This window comes from Lissotriton vulgaris, chromosome 1_1, assembly GCF_964263255.1.
Source record: "Lissotriton vulgaris chromosome 1_1, aLisVul1.2, whole genome shotgun sequence".
NCBI lineage: Eukaryota > Metazoa > Chordata > Amphibia > Caudata > Salamandridae > Lissotriton > Lissotriton vulgaris.
This window is the reverse complement of record NC_141685.1, coordinates 1,116,162,453-1,116,178,026: the sequence shown is the minus strand read 5'-3', so window position 1 is coordinate 1,116,178,026 and position 15,574 is coordinate 1,116,162,453.

Genomic DNA, 15,574 nt, shown 5'->3' with positions numbered 1-15,574 from the left:
CCTAGAAAGTATGGCCACCCTCGGACTCAAGAAACTGACCACTGACCCCACCCATATCGCAGGACACACTATCAACTCTATCTTTGCCGCCAGCAACAGAGTAAAATACACCCACGCTGAAGAGCTCACCTGGACTGACCACCAATGCATTCACTTCGTCATCGCAGAACCCCTCAACACCCCCACCTCCACAGCCAGTGAAACACGGTGCAGCTGGTCCAAGGTATCAGAACATCATTGAACCAACACCCTCATCTCCAACCTACCCACGACCACCTGAGACATAGAAAAAGCAGAGGGCACCTTCACAAACGGGATCACTGCAAGCGCAGATGAAGTCGCCTCGAGAAAACCTACCTACCCCAAGAACTGAAAATGACACCCCTACTGGTTCACGGAAGAACTAAAATCCTAGAAACTCAACTGCAGACAAACTGGGAGGATATGTTGTGCCTGTAAGACCTTCAAGGACTGAAAACTCTTCAAAGCTTCCCTCAATCACTACCACACCTCCTAAAAAGCACCAAGAAGACCACCTTAGCCACCGCATCAATGATAGTTCCAACAACTCCAAAGAACTCTTCAACATAATCAAGGAATTCACCACCCCTTCGGCAACAGAAAACAACATCACACCCTTACAAGATCTCTGCGACGCCCTGGCAGTTTTCTTCCACAACAAAATTAACACCATCTACCTAGACTTCACATCCCAACCCCCTGCCGCAGACAGCTTTAAGTTCCTCATGCAAACCGATGACCACCCAATCCAGCTCATCTCCTGGAACCCCGTCTCCAAAAAGGAAATGACTTCCATCATATGATCCATCCACTCCAGAGCCCTGGCAGACCCCTGCCCCCACCACACTTTCAGCCCTAGCAATCAACTCATCAGCAAAGAACTAATCAAAGTCCTTAACTCCTCAATCACCACAGCCCACTTCCTTCAGAATTGAAACACACCGACATGAAGCCTTTGCTGAAGAAGCCATCCGCAGACCCAGGGGAACTGTAGAACTACTGTCCCATCTCTCTGCTCCCCTTTCCCAGCCATCGAGAAGGCAATCTATATCCAGCTCACTAGAGATCTGGTGAGCCACAACCTCCTGGACCCCTCTCAATCCAGAGTCAGAGCAAACCACAGCACCGAGAAAGCTCCAGTTGCAGCCATATATGACATCTGAATGCTACTAGACCAAGGAGAAACAGTGGCCCTCAACCTCCTTGATCTCTCAGCAGCATTCAACACTGTATCCCACCACACACTGATCAACAGTCTCCATCAGATCAGAATCCAAGGAGCAGGTCTCAAGTGGATTGCATAATACCTCACAGGAGGAACACAGAAAATCATCCTCCCTCCCTACCTCTCACTTTCTAAGAACTTCACCTGTGGGTACCTCGAGGCTCATCCTTTTCAACACATATATGGCCCCCAGGCCAATATCATCAAAAGCCAGGAACTCAACATCAAATCTTACGCCGACAATACCCAACACATCCTCTCTCTGACTAATAATCCAAAAACCATCAAAGACAAGTCCCAAAGATGCATGAAAGATGTTGCCAACTGGATGAACAACCACTGTCTCAAACTCAACACAGACAAGACAGAAACACTCCTCTTCAGGAGTGGCAAGGATACACACTGGAACAACAAATGGTGGCCCCCAGAACTGGGGCCAACCCCAATACCCATGAACATGCCCGCAACCTCGGCATCATACTCGACAGCCAGCTATCCACGAAGAAGCAAGTCAGCGCTGTCTCCACCACCAGCTTTCTCACGCTCTTTGTGCTCAGAAAAGTGTAGAGATGGCTCTCGATCGAACACCAGGCGAACAATCACACAGGCTCTCGTCACCAGCAGACTTGACTACAGCAACTCCCTCTTCGTAGAAATAACAGTCCAACTCATGAAGAAGCTCCAGACAATCCAGAACACAGCAGCCAGGCTCATCCTCGACCTCCCCAGATGGACACACATTACCCCTCACCTCAGAAAACACCCACTGGCTACCAGTCATGAAGAAATGCCAGTACAAGCTACCCACCAACCCATACAAGGCATTACACAATGAAGAACCTGCATACCTCAAACAACGCATCACCTTTCACAAGCTCACCAGGGAACTCAGATCCAGATCCCTCGCCCTAGCTGCCATCCATTGCATCCGCCGGACAAACAGTGGAGGACGCTCCTTCTCCCATCTGGCAACCAAGACCTGGAATGATCTTCCCCTACACCTCAGAGCCTCATCATTGCTCCGGCAATTCAGGACGGACCTCAAAACATGGATGTTCAACCAATAGGAGAACAGGCAGTTTATCAGACAGCGCCTCAAAGCCCTCACGGGTGATGCAGCCGCACACTACAAATTCTGATTGCTTGATATGCAAGAAGCAGACTGCAGAAAAGGCGAGACTTCATTCTCACAATGTACACGGTAAAGGAGTTAAGGTAGCCTCTGGGGGCGCAGGAGATCTCCAGACATACATAAGCAACAGGAAAGAGGGAACTACTTTAACTCGTTAGGTGTGAAAAGTTGTACAGTCTACACACCCAAACAATAAACCATACAGCCTGCACTCGCGCGGGTTCTCTTCAACTGTGCTGCATAGTTCCAGGCAATATTCAAAGTTTGTGATCATAACCGGGAATAGGGTGGCATTTTTCAGCAGGTAAAAATAAAATGAGCTAGGTAAAGGGGGGTACAATGGACATCCTGCGGAGAAGCACAACGGGAAGGAGGGAAGGGGGGAAGGGGGGGGGGCAAGAGCACAGACAGTGAAAACAAGAAGGGACTGTAGACACATTCACTGGCATAGAGTGCATGTACACATTTTGAAAAAAGTACCTGTAAGAGAAGGCAGTCAATGGAAGGACACTGGTCGCAGGAGGTGCTGATCAAGCAGAATCAAGGAAACAAGAGTGACATGAACACCAACCCATGATAAGTAACAATAAGTAATAGGCGGGCTCTAAACCCCTTTTTATATAGGTCGAAGCCTGGATACTAAAGACTTCTTTGGGACATTCTGAAAGCTGACCCAAGAATACATTACCCCAATTGCTTACTATTGATTTTGTGGTTTGTAACTCACATTTGCTTGCTTTCTGTTTCTTAGCTTTAATTATTTCAGGTTGTCCAGCATGTCTTTGTTCCTACCATGGAGCATAGCCTTTTCAACGTGTTCTTCCATGAGTACTCACTTTTTGTTAACAGGCCTTTAAATATTCTTCTTATATTGTCACATTTTCTGTGCATTCAAAAACAGAGGTTAAATGTCGGGCTCTATCTTCCAGGAAGCTTGGTGTTTACTTTTCTTTCTCTGGTTTCAAAGTGAGAGGTTTTATCTGACAATCTGGGGGTGTTAACCACATGGCTGCAGGCAGTTTTCCCGTCCTGTGCTGGGAATTGCCATTTTGCTGTTTCCATGACGAGCTCAGCTCGTCATCAGCACATGACACCCGTGGGTGATGACGAGCTGAGCTCGTCATCAGCATCGAAAGGGTTAAAGGAAAGGATTTTTCTAGCACACAACAAAATGTGAATGTCTGTAAATTAACTCTGTAAATATTTCAGAATATGTCAGAATTAAGAAAGCACAAATGAAGCACATTTTTGTAATTCTGAAGTATGCTGGAAACAAATATTTTCATACGATCAAAAACTAGGTGCTGCCATTTCCACACATTGTCCTTTGTGCACTATTGTTTTATCAGTAAAATGGAATGTTTGTGCAAATGTAATGGTCATTTCAGTTGAAAAGGTGTTGGCTGTAATGGCAGTATGCTACCACACCATGCATACTTTACAAAACGCCACTCTATTCTATGCACTCTACTCCACAAAATCCCACTCTAACAGGGCTGGGAACAGAAACCAGCCCTGGTAAACTGCTCAGCGCTCCCCCCCCCCTCCCAGGGAGGGGGTGTGCAGCTGAGCAGTTTGCCAGGGCTGGTTTTGGATGATTTTGTTGTAAGGGGCTGATATTGTCGACCCCCGGTAACATAAACAGCCTCACAGGGGCCCAAAACCGGCCCCCACCCTAGCTGCCTACCGGGGAAACGCCCGGTGCCCGCTATGGAAAGTCCGGCCCTGCACTCTAAGCTCCTCCACTCAACATCACTTCACTGTATGCCACTCCATGACACTCTATGCCACTCCACTCTATGTCGCCCCGCTCTACGACACTCTATGCCACTCCACTCTGACACTCTACGCCCCTCTACTCTATGCCTCTCCACTCTACGACACTCTACACCACCTACTCCACTCTATGACACTCCACACAATTCCACTCTACACCACTCTGTGACATTCCACTCTATTACACTCCACTCTACTCTGAGACTTCACTCCACAACATTCCACTCTACGACACTTCCCTGTACGACACTCCTCAACCCTCCACTCCACTGTACCCCATTCCAAAACACTCTAAGCCACGACACTCTACGACACTCTATGCCACTTCACTCTATGCCACTCCACTCCACTGGGCTTGTAAATACCCCCATCCAACTCATCTATTGTAAACCACTTCAAAGTACCTCTTTGGAAATCAAGGTGATAGTCTAGCCTCCTATGATCCTCATGGCTTGGTCTGTTTTGTAGAAAATGAAAATCCTGCAAAAAAAATAGTAAGTTATGAGGTACAGGTGTTGTAATGGCATCTTGTCTTCAGAATGGTGCTTTATTCAATATATCATGGGTAAGGCTCCCAGTTTTGAGTTTCCTACTGATTTTTACGGATAAATTTAGACAGAAAACTAACTAATCTTCTGTCTGTAATAAAAATAGAAATTCAGTTGTTTTTCATGTGATTCAAAATTCTGTTAGTCATGACTGCCAGGTCAATCAATACGTGTGCGGATTTACAGGTAAGGGAGTAAAACATGAGAGAAAGTTTCTTAATGAGGTTGAAACAGCTGTTGATGTGCATACGATTGATTTTAAAATGTACTTGTTTTCACACCAATGAACTGATTTAGAATGTATGGATATTCACGTAATTGAAAGCTTTCAGGTGTTCGATTATGAGTGTAAATGTATTGGTTAATGAAATATGGAAATTTACCAGTTTCAGCTTCAATTTTTCACAAAACTCAAAATAAGTACTGATAAATACAGATACAATTATTAAAAGTAAAGTGGATAAATACAGACGGGAATGTCCAAAACAAGCATTGGAAATGCAATAGGTCTCGCAGCATTAGAGTTAGTGCTTTTAGAATTGTTTATGGGTTTTTTTTTGTAAATCTTTAGCATTTTTGTTTCCTGTAGCCAATGCTAAAGAATTACAAATAAAAAAAGCCATAAACAATTCTAAAAGCTCTAACTCAAATGCTCCGAGACCTATTGCACTGTGTGAGGGTGAGGGGTTGAGGGTGAGTGAGGGGTTGAGGGTGAGTGAGGGGTTGAGGGTGAGTGAGGGGTTGAGGGTGAGTGAGGGGTTGAGGGTGAGGGTGAGTGAGGGTGAGTGAGGGTGAGGGGTTGAGGGTGGGTGAGGGTGAGGGTGAGGGTTTGAGGGTGAGTGAGGATGAGTGAGGGTGAGTGAGGGGTTGAGGGTGAGGGTGAGGGTGAGTGAGAGTGAGTGAGAGTGAGGGTGAGTGAGGGTGAGTGAGGGGTTGAGGGTGAGTGAGGGTGAGGGGTTGAGGGTGAGGGGTTGAGGGTGAGGGGTTGAGGGTGAGGGGTTGAGGGTGAGGGGTTGAGGGTGAGTGAGTGAGGGTGAGGGGTTGAGGGTGAGGGGTTGAGGGTGAGGGTGAGGGGTTGAGGGTGAGTGAGTGAGGGTGAGTGAGGGTGAGGGTGGTGGCCCGATGGGAGAGAGCAGCCAGGATGGGAGAGAGTGTGAGAGAAATGGCAGGATGAGAGAGAGATGGCAGGATGGGAGAGAGAGATGTCAGGAAGGGAGAGAGATGGCAGGATGGGAGAGAGAGATGGCCGGATGGGAGAGAGTGTGAGAGAAATGTCAGGATGTGAGAGAGATGTCAGGATGTGAGAGAGATGGCAGGATAGGAGGATAGGCGAGAGGGCGTCAGGCAGACAGAGAGAGAGAGTGGGAGGAGCAGTGACTCTGTTACAGACAGATCGAGGGAAGAAGGGAGAGAGGTGAGGGGAGGGAGAAACGGCGGCCGCGATTACTGACACTTCAGGAGAGAGGGCGCGTGAGGAGAGCTGAGAGTGACAATGTCAACAAAGGACGGGAGGGCATGAAGAAAGGAGACCCCCTTGCAGAGGTGACGGGCAGAGAAGAAGAGACAGCGACTGGTGAAGGGTCATAGACAGAGGGCAATGGGAGAGAAAGGCGACATTGGCAGGGAGAGAGAGCAGTGATGGAAACACAGTTCATTAGACAGGAAGCGTAAAGGGTGTGAGGCTGGAGGGGGTACCAGGTGCGGCCCCCGCTCGGGGAGACGAGGTGGAAACAGAGAGAAGCGCTCCACAGCCAGAGGCAAAAGACGGGGTCCGGGCACAGGCGAGGAACGAGGGCACATTGGGTACAGGCAGCATTCATAACAGGGCGCTGGTGAGCGCCAAGCCTTCCTGCCCCCCAGGCCTGGAGAACAGACAGCAAGGCCCAGCTGCAGCCGCCCTGGCCTCCCGCCAGCCCCAGGAGATCAGCCGCCTGCAGGAGGAGTGATTCACCGCGGCGGCACAACGGAGCCTGTGTGCAGCGGCAGCGGCGGGCCGAGGGCCTGCTTGTTTTGGAACAGACGTATTGCATTGAAAAAATAAAGTTTACGAGGGCTTGAACCGGAGCTCAGCGACCGCTGCTCTATTTTAAGAAGCGTCTCGCGCTGTCACATAGACGCAGGCAGCGCGAGGCGCGTCTTTGCTCGCTGAAATGGTTTGCGAGATGTTTGTCACGAGCAAATGTAGCGCCTTGAAATAATAACGGGGCACTGCGCTGAAATATTGTGTAAATCAGTGTGCATAAAAAAGGTGGCGTTCTGAATTGAAAATGTACATACTGGCTGGTTTGTCACTCCTTGATTCTGGTGGTGAAAACCCTAACAAGACGAAGAGAGCGAGAGTGAGCTGGCCCTGGAAACGCCTCCCCTCCCTGCTGTTTGTTTCAACAGAAAGAGGAGAGGAAGCAGCGCTGCTTGCCAGCACAGCCGCCCATAGGCAACAAGACGGAGGGAAGAGAGGGGAGGAGAAATGCGACACGGCGGGAAGGGGAGGGGGCGGAGCGGGTAAAATAAACAAGACGGAGGGAAGAGAGGGGAGGGGGGAGGAGAAATGCGACACGGCGGGAAGGGGAGGGGGCGGAGCGGGTAAACAAAGACGGACGTGCACGCGCTTTTAAGCTCAATGCGCATGCGCATTGAGCTTAAAAGTCACGGGCACTGCAAGGAATCGCCACGATTCCTTGCAGTGTGGATAAAGAGTGGATAAGTCCCAATACTCTCGCCTTGCTCGATGCGCATGCGCATCAACAGGCGAGACCTAAACATAAATACCACTAAACCGGGAGCCTCATGCGATAACGTTTCTAGGATTTTTAGGGTTTATACAAAATAAAATTTGGTCTGCTGGAACTCCGCTAGATGGCGCCCAAAGAACTTGCATTACAGAAACGAGAGTTCTTTTATCTCCGAGCTATTTGTTGCTTTCTGTCAAATTTGGACCGACTGTAAGTCACCAAGTTAATCAAATAAGCATATTTGAATACAATAGTGCCTTGCGAGAGGCACTACCGGACAAATCACTCAGAAAGCTACACAGGCTCCAGGCGAATACACTACGTCAAACCCAGCACAGGCCGAACAAAAAAACAAACGAGGCCCCCCGTATTGTCTGCTGTTGCATTGATACGGTGTGTTTTCAGAAGGCCCGCCGGATTCCAGGGGTCTCAGCTGGGCGAATGTACCTGCTGGCCTCGGCGCCCCTTAAGTAGAAGCGAAAGTCAGTGCAGACACCACGTTTTCACGCGTGTTGTTGAGGTGGTCTCGCTTTCCTTTTTTTTTAGTTGCCCATGTTTGAGAGCTGTGGCGTGGCAAGCCCTTCATTCATCACAACTGTTGTTTATGGTAAGCAGGGGTCGAAGTGGGGGGGGGGGGGGGGGAAGTAGGGGAACTGTGGGCGGAGAATCAGAGGGCTGAAATAACCCGAAGATTGGGGCAGTGGGCGGGGCCAGAGGTGTGGCCAGAAGGAGCAAAACATACCAATTTGTAGTATTTGTTTTGCATTTCACTGACCAGTTACACCTCATTACGCTATTTAATTCAAATTGACATTAAAATACATTCACAAATTGGGATACATATCCAATCACAGAATGACCCAAATACGCTTCAAAGTGCTATCACAAGCCATTTGTCTCTCAGCCGTGCAGTTTCTGTCATCAGCGCTTTTCCTCCCCTTTTCCACAAAAGCACTTCAAACATGAATGGCAAAATATCCTATTTTGCAAATGTTTTTCCACATAATTATGGCTTTGCCATATTTGCTACATAATACATCATCTACTGCATTATCTGACGCTTTTAACTAATAAATTGTAGCTCAAATGGATGAAAAGTTACTAAAAATGGGACTTGAATTGCTGCAAAATGAAGGGTCCTTTGCAAAAGTTGAGTGGTTACCTTTATCACTGCTACATTTGTATGTTGAACTGGTACTAACGAGTCAAAATATTTGCGGAGACTTAAGCATGTGTAAAAAGAATAAAGTATCACGAAATATACCGCATTACGCTGCAGTCTTTTTCTTGCTGCATAATTTAGTTAACACTGCAGCATAATTTTATCCTCAACTGCTGCATATTTACAGCGACTTCCAAGCAGGCAGCACATGTTAAAAGTGCTTGTGCATGCATGAAGCAAAGAGACTGTTACGTTTGTGAACTTATTTTGGTGTGCGTGCAAATCCTGCATGGCCGAGCCCTGATGAGTTACAGCTACTACTGCTGAAACAAGGCCCATGGAGGTACCAATGGGTGAGACAGACCGGCATCGAGGGTCCTGGGGCCTCACGGACAGAGTCACTGTCGCTCTAGGGTGTGCTTCTTCGTATGCCTGCCGACAAGACTGGAGGTGAACTTCAGTATAAATTGCCTTGGATATTAACCCACACTTGCCACCCCTAGGGTCCACCTGCTGATGCTAAGACACCAGGCTTTTAAGGTCTAGCGAGCCCTCTAAGGTCTAGCAGGGGAATGTGCTCTGTGTAGTCTGGAGGACTGGTCATAAAGGCTGAACCTGGTTCCCCAGTTCCAAATTCGGCATCTCTGGCCAAAGAAGTGCCACATCCTCTCCCCCACGGGACACCATTCTGCCCCACTTAGAGAAAATCACACTGCCTTAAACTACAACCAAATTGTGCCCCTCTATAAACACCTAAAGGAGATTCGATTCAAATTATACACTAGACAAGAGTAATACGCTGGCTGAAAACAGAGCTGCTGTACACATTTTATGAACTAAAATAGGGAAAACAACTAATAAGAATCACATTAAACGTTTTCCAATTCGCTAATCAAACAGGTATTGCAGAACCTCCATGAATGGCGCACTTCCCCACTTGGGGAAAAATGCTGTTCAAAGAAAGATGAGAAACGAAAAGTAGTGCTTCATTTGCAAACGCTGGAAAGTGCCGCTAATGTGTTTGGGGGTGAATAAAATCAATCAGGCCTATTTGCGACCACTCTCTCTTGCTTTAATTAGTTATGTATTTATTGTTCAAATTGTAAACCTTTTTTTGTCTTCTCCCCAGACTGCATAGAAATTTGTCAGAAAAAGACATTTTCCTCTTTTTTTGGATCCATTTCGCAGGGGAAAGAATGAAGGAAAGCAGAGGAAAATAAAGTCACAGTTTTCAACAAATGACCTAGAACACGACAAAAAGGTAGAGAAGAGGATAAAGAGAGGGAGTGACTGCTAGCGGTGGAGCAGGAGATGTGGACACAGTCCTTGACTTCTCTGGGCAAGAAGGAAACAACAGCCCTTTTCCTTCTGTGCCTGCCCGTCCTTGAACAGCCTGAACGGCCGGTCTATTTCGGCCGTCCTGGGACGCATATCTAAAATAATGAAGTAGTGGAACGAAGTGCATTAAATTAAAGAAGTAGGGGCACGTCGTGCCCTGCCGATCTCGCCCACTTCGACCATTGATGTTAAGGTATCACAGAGGTGGGTGTTAAAGACTTGGCTGTGTATGAAAGTGCTTCCTTATTCACAGCCTATCAAGTTTCCTCACTCTCAATACTCTGCAGAGAGATTTAACCTTGTATATAAGCCTAAGGTCACACTGAATGAAGTCAAAAGGTTCATTTATTTGGACAAGTAGCCTTTCAGACCAGCACCAACAAACCCCATGGGGTGGTGGCAAACAGGGCCAGCTTTAGCGTTGGTGGCACCCAGTGCGACAATGTTTGTTGGCGCCCCAGTGATCACCACCTCCGCCGCAGATTCCCTCACTACCATCCTTTAACAGTGCCCCTCAAGTCTATATAACTACTCTCTCTCATGCATTTAATTTGTTTTAAAGTGCCACTCATACCAGCGTAGGATGTCAGAGCACTTTACATCACACACTAAACAGAGACAATCGTCATCAATACTGGTAGACAGTATAGTTTCATAGTGCTTTTCTGGAGAAGCACAAACTCAGAATTTAAAATGTATCCCCATGGTTGGGGGATCTCGTTAATAACCAGAATTGATATCTATCCAAATGGAACCTTTTTTCAACACAGGATAATGAACGACTGGAATAAAATCATAACGCTCTGAACTATGCCTTGCAGTTTGCATGTAGCTCTTTGATGACAGTTAATAGCTCACTGTTAGGATTTTTAACTTATAAACTGCAAGTAACAAAAGGGTCTCTCAAACAAAAGCAGTAACCCACTGACCTATTTACATAACAGGCACTTTGTGATCTGCATGGTACACGTTCTTTGCAGCAGGCATATTAACCCACTGCGCTACTTTACCAGGAGTCAAAACTTCCACTAGACAAACCTCCGAACTCTCTGTAGGATGAGCATTAATCACCGGAGTTATCTTGACATTTTTATTATTGCCTGAAAATTGCTGGAGGCCAGGAACGGGGCAGCATGTGCTTTTTAAACCATAATATAGTTTATACATGAATCCCCCACCCGAAGTCAGCGCCCAGTGCTGCGGCACCGGCCACACTGCCCTAGAGCCGGCCTTGGTGGTAAATATTGCCAATCAGTCTGTAAAGGCATGGTGTGGCCTCTCGTGTCCAGTGGCACAGTCTCTTAGGTGCCAGGGTCACTTATTTTTCTCACAGATGAAGAAAGACTGGGCTTGAGGCAAAAACTGGGTATGTCACTGGCTTTTCCCTAGGTGCAGGGACTTGTCTCACCCTGGTCGGCCCCAGGACTTTGAAGGTGGCCAGAGAGGCCCTGGACATCCAAGCTTCACATGTAGGTGGGTGAGCTGTGTACTACTAGGAACATCTCCAGACGAGGTTGAGCTTTGCTCTGATGGTCTTCTGAGCCCAAGGCCACAATCAGGAGTCTGCTCGGTGCACAGGAGCTTTGTGCACCCTTTTGGAGTAACCGTAGACAGGGCCGGACTGGGAACTTAAAGCAGCCCTGGCAAAAATGATAAATTAACCCCTGTGTGCAGACTTCCTAATGCACGCTAGAAACAGAGCAACTCTTTCAAGTTGCCGCCGGGATTGAGTAGTGTACACCATCTTGCCTGGAGGCCGAAACCAGCCTCCACGTGTCAAAGCCGGCTTCCTGGGGCTCCAGCCTCTCGGGGAATTACCCGCTTGCCAGGTGGCCAGTCCGGCCATGACCGTTGTCAACCGAGGGGAGCGGGCTTATCCTAGGACGGAGCTGAGCTCCCGAGGAAGTCCTTTACATAAACCAGCCCTCCCCTCATTCTCCCAGAGCTACAGTTGCCACTGTCTGTTAAATGAGGGTGATCAAGGCCCCCCAGAGTGTACAAGCGATACACCAGCCACAGAGAGGCCTGGTCCTTATGCCTGGTCTCTTCTTCTGCAGTAAGTGGAGTGTCCTATGGTTAGGCTGCTTCCTGGTGAGGGCTGGCTGGAGGCTGGGAAGAGAGCCGGTGGCTGCCCCGTACTGGCGCCTGTTGCTTATCTGTAACTCGACCTTGAATAAAGAAGTGCGGCCGTTTTGTACCTACACGGGCCTGTCCTATCAGCTTACAAATTGTCGCGTCATAGAATTTCACATTCTGCAGTTTCCGTGTTAGAGGCTTGATGTATACCGCCAACTGGTCTCTCTTCCAACCTCCCCTTGTCCTTCTCTTAAATGTATTGCATTTCCTAGATTTTACATGAAACATAACGATACAGCGTTTGTTTTCACATAATTAACGCAATCACATATTTTATAGTGAGTTCAGTGCTCAAAAAAATAAATTGAACGCTTCATCCAAGTTACAGAGAAAGCACCAGGCAGGTTTGCACCTCAATTTAGAAAATGTCTATACTTTTAACATCAACCTCATCTGGTCCAGTCCTCAACAGTACTTTTGAAAATAAAAACCGGAAACGGTAAACTAATATGGCATTCGGAAAGTATCTTTATACGCCTGAAATATACACAGCTGAAGACATAAGGCTACTCCATGGGTCATAAATATAGGCGATGTCACATTATATAAACACATAGGCATCTAAGATTGTAATAGGCTCAAATTATGATTGTTTTGCAGGTGTGTCCCCTCACTTGTTGTGGGTCATTAATGTGAAACAATATAAATAAACAGTTTGAAATCCAACATTGTTTGTTGTAGAGAGCATTGTACTCTGCTAGGCACCCCCTGACCTAATACCATTCAGAAGAGAAATCGGATGTAAAAGCTGACTTCGAGGACATTTTGGAGCAAGTCAATTAAATTAAGTCGATCAAACGCATTTTATCTTTGAAGGACACATTCTCATGTAAACCCGGCCTCTTGCCGGTCTTGAGAAGCACTGGGAGTGACGCATTTTGCACTTTAAAAAATGACATGGGTAACTAAAGGGTATGTTCATGAAATATCTTTATATTCTATGAACGCAATAAAACTTAAAGAAAGAGTGATACTGCTGTAGTGTCCACCACGGCTAAAATTCTTACATTCAGGTGGACCAATTCAAAAACTTTTTGGGGCACAGGGATGGGAGTTATGTGACAAAAAAACTATTTTGAAATATCGGTTCCAAATCTTGATTCACAGAATAAGAAGGTGCTAAATTTTACAATCATAAAGTTAATCTATGATTGTGGAAAACCTACCGTAGCTGCAGTTTTTTCACCATTGTGAATTTAGGGGTGGGGTCTTTTCAGGGTGGATTACCTTGCAGTAGTCGTGCACACCAAGAAACTTGTGATGTTTTTTGGTATTTACTCAACCTCGAAAAGCATGCAAACGAGGTCCTGCAAAAAGCATCTGTAAGTGCCTTTCGAGAGTGATGATGGGGAGAGAACGCCAGGTATTTAGGAGAAGTGTTTAAGAACGGGTTCTTACAACATAAAATATTTTCACTGTGGAGAAAAAGAAAAAATTACATGTGCAACAGAGCGATTTCGCAGAAATTCCACACAGTGGAACCCTCGTGAGTATGTTTTGCGATTTAGAATATTCCGAAATCTGCAAATGTCATAGTTTTCAGCAAGTTCCTCTGCCATTCTATGTGAATCCTGTAAAAGCCTGAAATGTGCTCCAAACATAAAAATAAACAATGCATAGGTGAGTATATTTACATCATTCACTTGCAGGCCTCTGCATATCAGGTCACAAAATGTTGTTTTTGGAGATAACAGTAATTTCAAAAATATCTCAAAATACAGTCTTTACCAAACATCACAGTTTAAATAAGCTAAACAGTTTTATCTGTAATCACATCTTTGACTCCTCTCATTTTAAAATATTTCTAGGTCTCTCCTTTATTCTGGGTGTACATTGCCTCTGAACTCCCTTTTCACATTGTGCCTACCAGGCAATGCATGTGATGCTATGATTACGTACGGTAATCCCCATTACTCTTAGTCCTACTCGTCCTCGACCCAGTCATCACTCATGAGGTATTCCACAGACAGGAAAAAAAAACAGGAAACGCTTTTAGGCTCCACCCCCCCTCCTGCCAGGTGCTATATCAGACCTAACCACCAGAAGCACATCCTGACACACCAAGCAACAAAGGCCTGGACAGGGAGGGAGGGTGGGAAGTATGACTGGGTCGAGGACGAGTAGGACTAAGAGTAATGGGGATTACCGTACGTAATCATAGCATTACCTCTACGTCCCTCGTCCTCGACCCAGTCATCACTCATGAGGCATACCAAAGCAACGCCCAAACAGGCCTTTGGAAACACACACACAACAAAACACAGACCAGATACAAAGGAGTGCAGCAAGATAAAGTTGCAAGAAAACAAACAGAATCAGAGCGGAGGGGAAAACCCCCCACAGCCAGCAACACCCCACGACCAAACAAGCATTGGAAATGCAATAGGTCTCGCATTAGGAAAGTTTGAGCTATTGGTATTGTAAATGACACTTTTTTTATTTATGTGTTGGTTTTGAAAGTAGCAAAATTAATAGCTTTGTCAGTTACAATGTCAATAGTTTTAACTTTTGCAAATGTGACACCTATAGCATTTGTAATGCAATGTGTGTTGTATTTACGTGACTTAGATGTATTGATATTACAAATAACATTGGCTTTTAATTTTGTAAATAATTAATACTTAAATAAAAGTTATTGTAATTGATAATGGCAATAGCTTAAACGTTTGTAAATAACTTTTGTGAAGATTATGTTCAGTGTATTTTATTGTGACGACAATCCAAGAACATTGCATTTGCACCTACACACACAGAGCCACACACATGTAGATGTGGTGGTGGTGGATCTGGGGGATATGGTGGTGGTGGATGTGGTGGTGGTGGTGGATGTGGTGGATGTGGTGGTGGATGTGGTGGTGGATGTGGGGGTGGATGTGGGGGTGGATGTGGTGGTGGATGTGGGGGTGGTGGTGGATGTGGTGGAGGTGGTGGAGGTGGTGGTGGTGGTGGTGGAGGTGGTGGTGGTGGTGGATGTGGTGGTGGTAGTGGAGGTGGTCGATGTGGTGTTGATGTGGTGGATGTGGTGGTGGTGGATGTGGTGGTTGTGGATGTGGTGAAAGTGGTGGTGGATGTGGTGGTGGAAGTGATGGTGGTGGGTGTGGTGGATGCGGTGGTGGATGCGGTGGTGGATGTGGTGGTGGTGGTGGTGGATGCTGTGGTGGATGAGGTGGTGGATGAGGTGTTGGTGGATGCGGTGATGGATGTGGTGGTGGTGGTGGATGTGGTGGTGGTGGATGTGGTAGTGGTGGTGGATGTGGTGGTGGTGGTGGATGTGGTGGTGGTGGTGGTGGATGCGGTGGTGGTGGATGCGGTGGAAGTGGTGTATGTGGTGGTGGATGTGGTGGTGGATGTCATGGTGGATGTGAAGGTGATGGATGTGATGGTGGATGTGGTGGATGTGGTGGTGGATGTGATGGTGGATGTGGTGGTGATGGTGGATGTGGTGGTGTTGTGGTGGATGTGGTGGTGTTGTGGTGGATGTGGTGGTGGTGGATGTGGTGGTTG